This window comes from Halyomorpha halys, unplaced genomic scaffold (assembly GCF_000696795.3).
Source record: "Halyomorpha halys isolate HHAL.00 unplaced genomic scaffold, Hhal_1.1 Scaffold517.1, whole genome shotgun sequence".
Lineage (NCBI taxonomy): Eukaryota > Metazoa > Arthropoda > Insecta > Hemiptera > Pentatomidae > Halyomorpha > Halyomorpha halys.
In genome coordinates, this window is record NW_027112024.1 from 272,369 (window position 1) to 284,166 (window position 11,798).

Below are 11,798 nucleotides of genomic sequence, written 5' to 3' on the forward strand. Positions count from 1 at the left end.
TTGATCTTTCGAATAAAAAAAAAATTTTGATTACAATTTAATTTTTTGTGTTATTTTTTACAATTTCAAGTTCTATCGGGCTTAAAAAAACACCCTATATTTAAGATTGTCCTTGAGGATGGCCGATTTGGCCGAAACGTTGGACTATTGATATAATAAAGATCCTTGAGACCTAACATGGATACCATTTGATTTATTTAAAAAAATAAATTTGTATTAAATCCTGTTTGTATTTCCCTCTCATATTTTATTAGTTTTCAATGTTTACAGTGTATAATAAACTTTAATCATGGGTCCTTTATAATGGTTAGCCCTTAACGAAAGAACTTTGTTTATGTTCATGTATATATAGTATTTATATATAATATTGCTTTAGAAACTGTATAAAGACATAAAATTTCAAATTTGGAAATTTAATACTAAATCACAAAAAAATAAAAGGATGTTGTAACTGCCGAGATTGTTTCTAAGTTTTAAAACTTTCGACAACAAAATTATTGTTCATTTATTTTCCTTCATTTTTGCATTTCATTAATAATTCGTATTTCTTATAAGAATCGATCATTCGATTGAGACAGGACATTAAAAATAACAAAGAAGAAATGAAGGTCATTAGTTAAATACCTGCTTATCACGGCATTAAATGCAATTGGGCTAGCAATTTATTTCTAACTACTCGGAAGACCTTGAGAGCTATCGCACAAGTTCCATTTCATCTCTCTTCTATTTCAGTTCTTACTCAACTTCAGTTCAACAAGGCGATTTTCCTCTGGTTATTTTGGTATGTGAATATTTACACTGTCAACTATTTTTGTTCTTTTTGACCGCAACCTTCATCATCTTCTTCATATTTGAATATTTATATAGTTTTCAAAACAGGGCTATCATTGTACCATCGAATGACTTAGATATGGACATTTTTTTATACAAATATCGTGTCCCAATATGCATGTCCGCTCCCTAATCATTACATTTCTTGAGAACTTATTTCGATTTTCGCTGGTCTTGTGGTCAATGTCTTACTTTAGCCTCTTCATTTGCAGCGAGACGAACTGTGGAATTGGATGGGACAATTTTTTTTTATGAATTCTTATTGTTAATCAGATATTAAAACGGATTTATATGGGTACTTTTAAGTTTTGGCGCGCCCTGAGATACATATGTCTCAGGCCAAACCTGCAACGTATGGGATGCTGAGGTCTTTATGCATGAGTTTATTTGTGACGTAATAAGGATCATCAAAGATTTTAATTCTAAGGATTGGATACAGGAAAATTTGATGGTTTGGTGGAGCCCCAAAGCTCAATTCCGCATGTCCAAATATGATTATCATACGAGTTTTTTTTTAAGTAAATAGGAAGTTTAGAGCGTTTGTCAAGAATGTGTTGTGTAATCGGAATATACTGAATTGGAATTGAAACTTGAAATTATCTTTTTCCAGGCCTTTAAACTCATTTGTCCTATCTTTTAGGAGTTAATTTCATAACTTTCAATTGTAATAAAAAAAAATCCATATAGTTTCAGCTATTCTGCCTAAAATAAAGAGATAGATTGAAACAGACAGTGTAAACTAAATAGAATTATAAGTTGTGATAGTGATGGGTTATCGCCTAAGATAAAAATTGACAAAGGCAGAATAGCCTGCAACATTTTGATAACAATGTTAGCTGTGATATTATAAATAGTATCCTTGAAAATTGCCAGAATGGCCGAAACGTAGGAGTTACAAGAAAATAAAAAGTGTGAGATTACATTGATATATATTTTATTTATAATTGATTAACAAACCGTTCTCTAAAAAGAAGTTAGTTTATAGATTTCCAATTTTCTTTCATGCATCTACGCTTTGGCAATGGGGTAATTATTAATTTTAATATGAATTTATGACTGTCACTTTTTGATTTGACGCACCCTGAAGGCATAAATCACCAAAATCCTCAATCAGTTTTTACGATTTGTTTGCATCTTTTGCAAAATAAAATAAAACGAGGTATCGAACAAACCTAAACAGACAAGGTTTTGAAAATATTCTTGCTTGAAACTCCGAACATTTTGGTAAAAGATAATTCAAAGAGGTTGTTGAACTCCAAATTGCTTATAAACATTGTGTAGAGAGGTCTGTGTTTCTAAAGCTGTTGAGGAAAAGAGTACATTTTAGGAAATACCTCCCAGAGCTCTTGTACGTTGGGAAAGTTAGTAAAAATTTTAAATTTTGTTCCTCCCTAATACAGTGAACTCTCCGAACTAATTAAAACTAAGAGGGTTCGGTTTTTGCAAAAAATTCTGATTTCCGGAAAATAGAAGAAAAATGTAACTTAATAAATAACAAATCAATTAAAAATAAAAATTATAAATTTATTTATATAAAAATACTAACTTGGAACCCTCACACAAGACTGAAAAGAAAGGCAAACGGTCTAAACTTCCAATCCATTACAAATGACTGATCTACATGACTACAATGGCCTATCTGGACATACGGAGTGGAGCTTTGGGGGTTAGGTTTCTAGCCACTATGGCCATTCTCAAGAATTTTATTTATAATATCACAGCTAATATTGTTTTCAAAATGTTGCAGGCTATTCTGCCTTTGTCAATTTTTATCTTAAACAATAACCTATCTCTATCACAATTTCTATTTAGTTTACACTGTCTATTACAATCTATCACTTTATCTATATAAAGTATTTTTATATACATTTTTCAATACAAATTTATTTATTGATGTTTACATCTGTACATAAAGTACAACAAGTAAATTTTAAGTAAGATCATAATGGTATGGTACAAGCATGTAGAGAAACTACCCATTAGTAGCACTCTTGTTAAAGCCACCTCAAATCGACTATGTCTTTTTGTTGGAAGGCTTTAAAATGAACAAAAAACAAACTGGCTCGGATTAAACATTTATTTGGTTCAATTTAAACATGGTAAAAAAAAACTAAAAACTAACATAAACAAAATATACAAGTAAAAATAAAAAGGCCTTTCAGATAAAAATAAAATTATATAAATAAAATAAGAAAACAAAAGAGACAAATTTACAAACATCATAAATATGTTAAATAAATACTGCTCGACGAAACGTTTGCTCCACTCCGGTAGGTCAGAAGAGTGCTGCCGATATGAGTAGGTCGCAGCTCTGGTAGCTAAATAAACCACTGCAATGGTCCAGAGTTGGTGTAGTGATTCATTGATGGTCCAAATATCCAACAGTCACATTAAGGTATAAGGCGAGCCGACGCAATGAATGAAAATGAACGCAGACAGGGCTGCTTAGACGCTACCAGGGCCACTAATTATCCGGAACACATATTAAAGTCGAAACACAGAAAAGGTCAGGTTTCGAACTGTAATGACGACTAAAACACTCAACAAATGTTCAAACTATTAAACTATAAGGGCAGACGGGGCTGCTGAGGACGCTATCAGGGCCACTAATTAGTCGGAAGTGCTATATAATAAAGTGGAAACATAGAAAAGGTCTGGTTCCGAACTGCAATGACTCACTAACTCACTAATAATCTCCAAATTATTAAATTATAAGGGAGACAGGGCTGCTTAGACGCTACCACGGTCACTAATTAGCCGGAACTGCTCTAAAAAAACTAAGATGATTGGTCCGTTGCTAGGTGACGCATCTTAGCAACAATTATCACCCCTAGCAACTGTCTCTATTACTCATTATTACAAACAAATATAATTACACATTTTTCTTTTCAAATAACTAAATCTAAATAAAACAATATAAATAAAAATAAATGTAACTAAATTAAATACTAATAAAACTCAAATATTATTTACAAGGTAATTATATATTATGGCGTTAACAACTCTAAAAACATTTTTACTATATAAGGTCTCGAGGCCATTTTCTTTTCGATCACCCTCTAACATCTCATAACTAGCCTAACTGCCTCTCCTTCTCAAATTAGTGATATTAAAGTATTCTCCGACCGCCTCTATGGAGCACCTACGCAGAAAGCATAGCACGCAGAAAAGCGAGGAAAGTCCAAAAGGTTCAGGCAAGTATCTTGAGATGTAATGTAAAACATACTACTTTACAAAGAGCGAACTTACATCCAGGCCCCATTGTTCCAGACATTGACACCAAGAGAACGCCCACAAAGATGGCAAACACACATAAACTGTCTTCGACTCACTACTAACGCACTACTGACATCACGAAACCTGCTGACCGACGTCATGAGTCACGAAAACAAAACTGCATCTGACTAAAATATCTTATTATTTCGTAAGCAACACTGATGGAAGTTAACATTAATATTATCATTAGTAAAAACCAATTTATAAAATTTTTATCTTTTAAACGTTTTCAATTTAAAAGTTTGGCTTCAACTCAATTCATTTCAGGAATGTTTGAGAAAACATAAATTATTTATATAAGAAATTAAAATTTGAATGATACAAAATAAATGTGAATTAAACATTAGATTACAAAACATTTTTTTTTGAAGATCAGTAATTAACGTACCTCGCTTGCCAGTTTTTTCCGCTACAAACCTTTTTATGTTTGTCATTATTATTGTAGTTAATTCAAAACATTTTAATTACTCAATCTTAAGTGATGCTTTTACTGTTTTAATCATGTAAATGAAATGAAAAAAAGTTTATGATTCTGGGACGAGGTCCCTTCAGAACTATTACAAAGGCAATTTTAATTTCAAAATAACATATATTGGCCATAAAACAGTGTGGCCACACTTTATTATAATTTATATTAAAATTGTATATAAATAATTTAAGATATAGAGAAAAATAAATTAATTAAAAAACTAACTGGCTAAATACATCAAAAACATAATAAAAAGGAAATAAATTATCTGTACAATTATAATACTGGATTAGATTGGTGAAGCAAAAGGTAGTTAAGTAGAAGGGTATTGAACGGAGGATTGGTTGGTACATGCCGTATGTTAGAGGGAATGGAGTTCCAGTGAAAGGCAGCTCGGGTAAAAAATGATTTATCCAACGCAGCATTTCGGTGAGGTAGTACGGGATTGGATTGAGAATTTGAATTACAGGATTTCTAGGATATAGGAGGGGTGTCGATTGCTAATTACTTGGAATAGAAAGGAAGCTAGGAAATATTGGCAGCGGAAGGATGGATACAAGTTATGAGGCGCAATATATGTAATGTGGTATGTATATTCTTTTTTCTTTCGTCACCCAAGAATCCCGTTGCAGTCTTGAACAGCCTTTTGACCTACGGGGTGTAATCTAGAGGGGACCAACCTATTCTAACCATCGTGGGGAATCAAGTTTTTCCTTTTGTGGGGCCGCTACTCAATGAAAAAGACAACGCCACAAGCAAGATTTGAACCAGCGCCACCCATAGATTTCGGATTGATAGTTCTGTGCCTAACCATCTGAGCTATGGACGGACCGTGGTATATGTATTACTTTGTTTATTACATTCATTTTCTCTTGGAAGTATCATGAGATGGGATTTTTAATTCATTGGTTTTCATTCATTGTGACTGAATGAGCGAGTTATGAAGGAGAAAGTAGGTTGACTGCAGGGGGGCATGTGTAGGAATGCTCAGGCAACGTTTGCACGCTTCATTCACACTTCTCTTCCAAAATTTTTCTTTTTAAAATAGCTATTATAAAATTCATATTAAGACGAATAGTCGAATTGGGAAAGGTGAATTTTTCAGTGGAATAGTTTTAAATATCCTAGGAATAACTTAAATGGCTTTGACATTATAGTCGTAATAATATTTGATTAAATCACATTCATAGACCTTCGCTTTAGTTAAATATGTATGATAATACTGGTTTGAACATAAAAGGGCTTAAATATATGGTGCGTTGAGAGCATCAGACAACTTTCACTTAGCACCCCCTTCCCCCGAAATACGCCCCCAAATTAGGTGTAAATTGGTGGGCTCGTGTTGAGGATATTCCTATTTTTGTAATTAGAAAAAAAATCTAAAGACACGATACAAGAATCGACGTATATCAATCTTGTCCCTTCGAAGGTGTGGTTGTGATCTTGTGATCCGTAAAGATGTCAACTCAATAATATTACCTTTCTAATTATAGTATGTTTCCAGAAAGAAAGCTTTTATCAACTAGATTCACTATTTTCTTCTTCTTTTTTCCTTGTGTTCCAAAAACCTAGAGGGAAATCGCGGCACCCCTTGCTCCCTTCTGCCTTCGCCTGTGGTTATAGTCATCTACGATATTTGAGCAAGTTTAGAAATAACTGTGTGTGGTTATAGATGAAAAACAGATTACATCTACTTTTTAACACTATCCGTTATAGTTCCATATTTTATGTCTACTATATTTGAGGAACTAAAAGAATTGAAAAATTACAATTTTTTTTTATAGTTCCCTTCCTGGTTTTATCTAGCGGTTACCAACATATTCTAATCATGGTTTGGTGAAGGGTCAAGTTTTCATTTCGTGGGACCGCCACAGAAATAAATAGACCACCTAGGTTCGATTCGAACCAGAACAAGAATTGCATTACGAGGTAGTCACTTAACTCTCTCAGCTACAAATAACCCATAAAAAAAAAAAAAAAAAATGAAATAAAAAGCTCGTGGTTGTATATGGATAGTTTCCAAAAATCATTTTGAGCTCACTGTTACAGGCCAGCCCCAAAAATAGTTGTTACGTTTACTTACCAACATGAAAGAAAAGTTGTCATTTGTCGTCACCTGTCTAAATTATACACTATTCCTAGTAGAATACGTGTTTGGCATCTTGCTGCATTCAGAAGCGTAAGGTATTACGACATAGTTACGTCTGTCTACACTGCCATCTTAAGTCTTAACATGGGCATTTCAAAAAATTCTAAATATTTTTTTTAGCAAGAATACCCATTTTTTCCTAAAATGTCACTCATTTCTGCATTTGTCAACAACCTTACGTCATTCTTAAGGAAGGTCTTATCTAATTTATAAATAACATCTATTTTCCCTGCGATTTTTAAAAATTCTAAAAATATAAGTGAACAAGAGTATTAAGAAAAGAGGCATTAAACGAGATTATAGCTGTGAATTGACGTGGTATATTGCATACTATTGTGAACAGGATGACATCAACATCAAAATGAACAGAATTACTAACAGAAAATTGAATTTCAAATTGAATAGAGTTATGGTTCGTCAGAATCATTCTTATGAATATTGATTTTTTTTCATTAACTGTTCAGTAAATGAACCATAAATATTATTGTTGCAAAGTCCGGTACTAAACTCCTTTTGTGGATTTCAATATAGGAATCTGACCCTGAAATGTTTTTTGAGGACTAGGTGAAGTGTTTAAAAATTCCTTTATGTTTCAAGATGGTGAAGTGAAACAAACTTCCTTTTGAATTATTTGTAACAAAAATTATTTAAAAAGTCTCAACCTTCTTTATTGAAACATAAATGTCCGACGTTTCGGCCGGTCCGGCTATCATCAAGGACAATTAGATTTAAAATAAAAGCTTTAATTATAACCTATTATTTGCAGTATAAAAAACATTAATTATTATAATGTGCATACCTTAATTTTAGTATTACAGTTTTGTATCGATTTATAAAACTTTGCAGGTTATTATGCCCTAGTCACTTTAACTCGTAAATCAACCTATAAAATATAACCAATAAGGGGAAAGATATTTTTTTACTAATACATTTGCACGATTTTATATTACCTGAATTTGTCACTAGAACATAAGATAATAAATCTTATTCTTCACTATTATTTGTATTTTACCATCATTAACTTATCATAGCACTATAACACTATTAGATAACCTACCTACCTCAACAACCAAGTTAGTTATATTATTGTTTTATTTTATATTAGATTTTTGTTTATTTTGTGAATAAAAATTCAATAAAATTTAGTTACAGATAAATATCTAAAATTCAACTATATTTATCATAAATATATTTACATAAGACCTCTGCATAATATCTGACTTTAAATTAACTGCATAATTAATGTTGTAATAAATAAATTTTATCCAATTTTAGTTTCAAAACAATCTATATTTATTTATAAGTCCGACGTTTCGGCCAATTCGGCCATCCTCTAGGACAATCTTGATACAATTTTTTGTATCACATCAATTTTTAAAATCTTTATGCAGGCTATTCTGCCCAGGTTATTTCAGTCCACAATTACCCTGTTTAATCAATTCTTCACATTAAATTAAAAATTAAAACTTTTAATCACAATCAACCTTCTCTTTTATAATAAGATATTCATCACCACAATATTTATGTGATTACCGAATTTGGCCGAAACGTCGGACTAATAAAGAAATATAAGTTGATTTGAGACTAAAATTGGATAAAATTTATTCATTTTAACAATAACTACCAGTCTCATGAAAGTCTAAAGATTATATATGCCTAATTAATGTTATCTGATATATAAATCGTTTCAAATATTTTCCTTTAGAATATTGTAAAATTATTTTTATGAAATATTAGAACATCAACCTTTAGAATATTATCTAATACTCTACATTCAATATTACAACGTTTCGGGGTGTTTGTTTGTTTGTTTATTGTTGCTTAAAGGCGTAAAACCCTCTGGTCATCAACGCCTATGGGATGATAAAAGTAAAAAAATAAAATTAAATAAATAAATAAAAAAAAATAGAAAAATAATTAAAAAAGAAAATAATAAAAAACATAAAAATCGAAGAGGAGTTATAATTTATAAAGAAGGTGATGTGCTTTTAAAAATTCAAATACTCTTGTAATTTTAGCTTCCTCATCTGCGAGAGTTTCAGATAAATTTGGGGTTAGTCCTATCCTGTTTATTGTTGGCAAATAGTGAGTTTACTCTTCGAAAATATGTCTAATCGTAAGAATGGACTGACAATATTTGCACGTTGGAGGTGGCAGTTTTCTGATCAGGTGAGAGTGCGTGAGGAGTGTATGACCTATTCTCAAGCGGGCTAGAGCAACCTCCTCCCTGCGGCTGTTGCGGTAGGATGTCGACCATGGTTTTATTGATCGTTTTATTTCTTTTAATTTACTGGGAGAGCTTTCATCCCACTTGGCCTGCCATTTTTCTAATATTTGTAATTTAAGGGGTGTACTGAGTTCTGATAGGGTAAGAACGGCGGTGCCTCGGCCAGGGAGCGCGAGTGCCTCTCTGGCAGCTTTGTCTGCAAGCTCGTTACCAACAATGCCAATGTGGCTTGGAGCGTTTCGGGGTGTTTTCTCCATCTTCTGGCCTTTAATTCAGGTTTCATTTAATTTTAGCATTTATCATAAGAACTAAAACATTTATTCAATTTTACATTATGATCAGTTTTCATTTTTGAAACAAATTTGATTTCGTGTCTATCAGTCTTTAGCTATATCCTTGTTCGGGCATTACAGATAATACAGATTAGTATATAAATAGTCCCCAATACTTTTTATCAAACCTTATTTTGTCCATTTAATAATTTCGCTTATGTATTTTCTTTTAAACACTTATGTTTCGAAAACAGATCATCCGCTTAGATTGAAATTTGAGGATTGATGTGAAAAAAGTCCAGTATTAATTATATCAAATCATATCCACTACTTTCGCTTATGCATAATACAAAATAATTTTTCAATTAAATTGAATCTGTACCGCTATAATCCATGAAGGGTCAGGGGTTCAGTACTTTGTAAGAGTTCTGTTACTAGACCAACGGTTGTGCAAGGAGGTGATTTAGTCAAAATCGCACTCGTCCGCCTGATTTTTACCCTATTAAGGAGGCTGGGTGGACCTCAGGAGGGCTCCAGAACCCACAGGAGTTGACTCACGGCTTCAGTGTAACAGAAAACAATTTTTTGCCCAGCTGAATTCGAACTTGCGTCCTTGGAGTTGGTAGCTACACGCCTTACCCCGCGGCTACCCCCACCCCCCCAATTTTTTAATAAGAGTTTTTTTTTTTATCCTATCAATAAGATCTTTTTCTTGCTCCTTTAGTAATACGTTCTTACGTCCAATCCCGTTTTGAATTTCATCCTAGAGCGGAAAATTCTCTGTTGAATGGGGAGTAGTTGATTTTTAAAAGGTTTGTTATAAGGTTTACTTAAGAAGTTATTGTTCCAGCCTTTTTTTGAAAATTGACAGTTAGTAATGACCATTTGTTTCTATATATTGTTGATATTAACTAACTTCTTAATATATTTTTCACAATAATCATATTTTATTGTTCAATTTCCAATATCTCTGTTCTGTTTGTAGCAACAGTTACATTTTTTAAATTTTATTTAACAAAAGACGTAAAATATCAATACAATATATTTACGTAGGTTTTTTCAAAATGGCTCCTTTCGGCTTTAAAATAAATAAAATTAAAAAATATATTATTCAAGCAACAAGAATTCTGCCATTGTCAGTACATACAAACACATCTTATGTTACCTACGTAGCTGAAAATATTCGACTCCACGTCCGTAGCAAACTCTCGTATTTAGAACATCCCAGAGTGAAAGTGTTAGGACAGCTTGTTTATTGAGGACGTGATCTATGTCACTTTATGTTTTCAATATTATCTGAATTGTCTTGATAAATAAGGATATTTGTTTATAAATGAGTCAGATAATTTTCAGTAACGCTGACGAAATATTCTCATCCGTTAAAGTATGAATCAGAGCGTCATGAAATACTTTATTAAGTGTTTGTAATGTACGCCTGTGGCAAAACAAATATTCAGAACCATATATATTAACTCTTATCAGTTCCTAGCTTTTTTACGTGATCCTCACTGCGTTGTAGTTGGTTCATATGCAAAAAAAAAAAAAAGAGTATTGTAGAGAAGGAGAGTAAGAGAGTAAGGAGAGAAGAACTTATAACATTTTTTTATTTAGAAATTATTTATGTTACATATGTGTGAGATTTAAATAATTATTTATTTATAAAAGGCAGTGATATATAACTGGAGATGTCAATTACTCTGTTACGGATTCTTAACTAATGAGTAGTCCTGCCGATTTTTCCCACAAAAAAAGTACCCACTCAGTGCTTTGAATAACGGTCTAAATATTTAATAATTAATTAATACAAGCAATGTCGCATTGGGCTATGCGTTATCGTTAATAGTACAAATAAAGTCAGTAAAGTATTCTGCTATATAAACAGACATACATTGACGTAGGAGTTGAGTAATAAGAAAATAAACAGGTTGAGATTTAATGGATATTTGATATTATAATCGATAAGCATAGGTAGTTATATGATTGAGATTGCTCGATATAGTAATCATTATTATAATTATTTCGTAACACAAACCTTTAATTTATTTGATTACTACATTATTTAAATATGTCTCGGGTCAAATTTACAGGTACATGTGAAAGCCCTGCAAGATGTGACGTACTAGAGCGTTCTTATCTGTTAGCATGATTTCGTTACTTAATATATTTAATATTTAAAACAAAATTGATATATTTGGAAACGAAGATCGTACATAGTAAGCCATAGTTCTCACCGAAATGTTTGGTAATACCTGCGGAGTGATAAACGAAGAAAAAATATAAACATCCATATATGCAATTATTTATAACGCGGAGTTTCTTATGTATGTGTACCACGTCTATCTATAAAAACAAGATTTGAGAAAGACCCGAATAACATTTCCTTCATGTCAGCATCTCGCTAAGATGATCTCAGTATGAGAAAGAATGCAAGCTTTATTTTTAACTACAAGCGGTGAAATCAGCATCGAATGAAGAATACTGACGATGTGTGGTTGGAATATATGTGAATTTTTGAACAACGAAAAACACTTATTAAGTAAAAAATAATTTTTTTTTTTTTTTTAATAATTTATT

At 31.9% G+C, this 11,798-nt stretch overlaps 1 protein-coding gene across 2 annotated transcripts in view; it reads left to right on the forward strand.

Moving 5' to 3' along the window:
- Positions 1 to 11,798, forward strand: part of LOC106683780 (choline-phosphate cytidylyltransferase A) — a 180,694-nt gene that overhangs the window by 37,427 nt on the left and 131,469 nt on the right. Inside the window, exon 1 of one of the 2 annotated variants that reach the window (XM_067049928.1) lies at positions 671 to 781. The exons of the other annotated variant lie outside the window; for it this stretch is intronic. The gene's annotated coding sequence lies outside the window, so the exon portion shown is untranslated. Of the gene's footprint in view, positions 1 to 670; positions 782 to 11,798 lie in introns of those variants that run through there. 2 annotated transcript variants of the gene reach the window in all.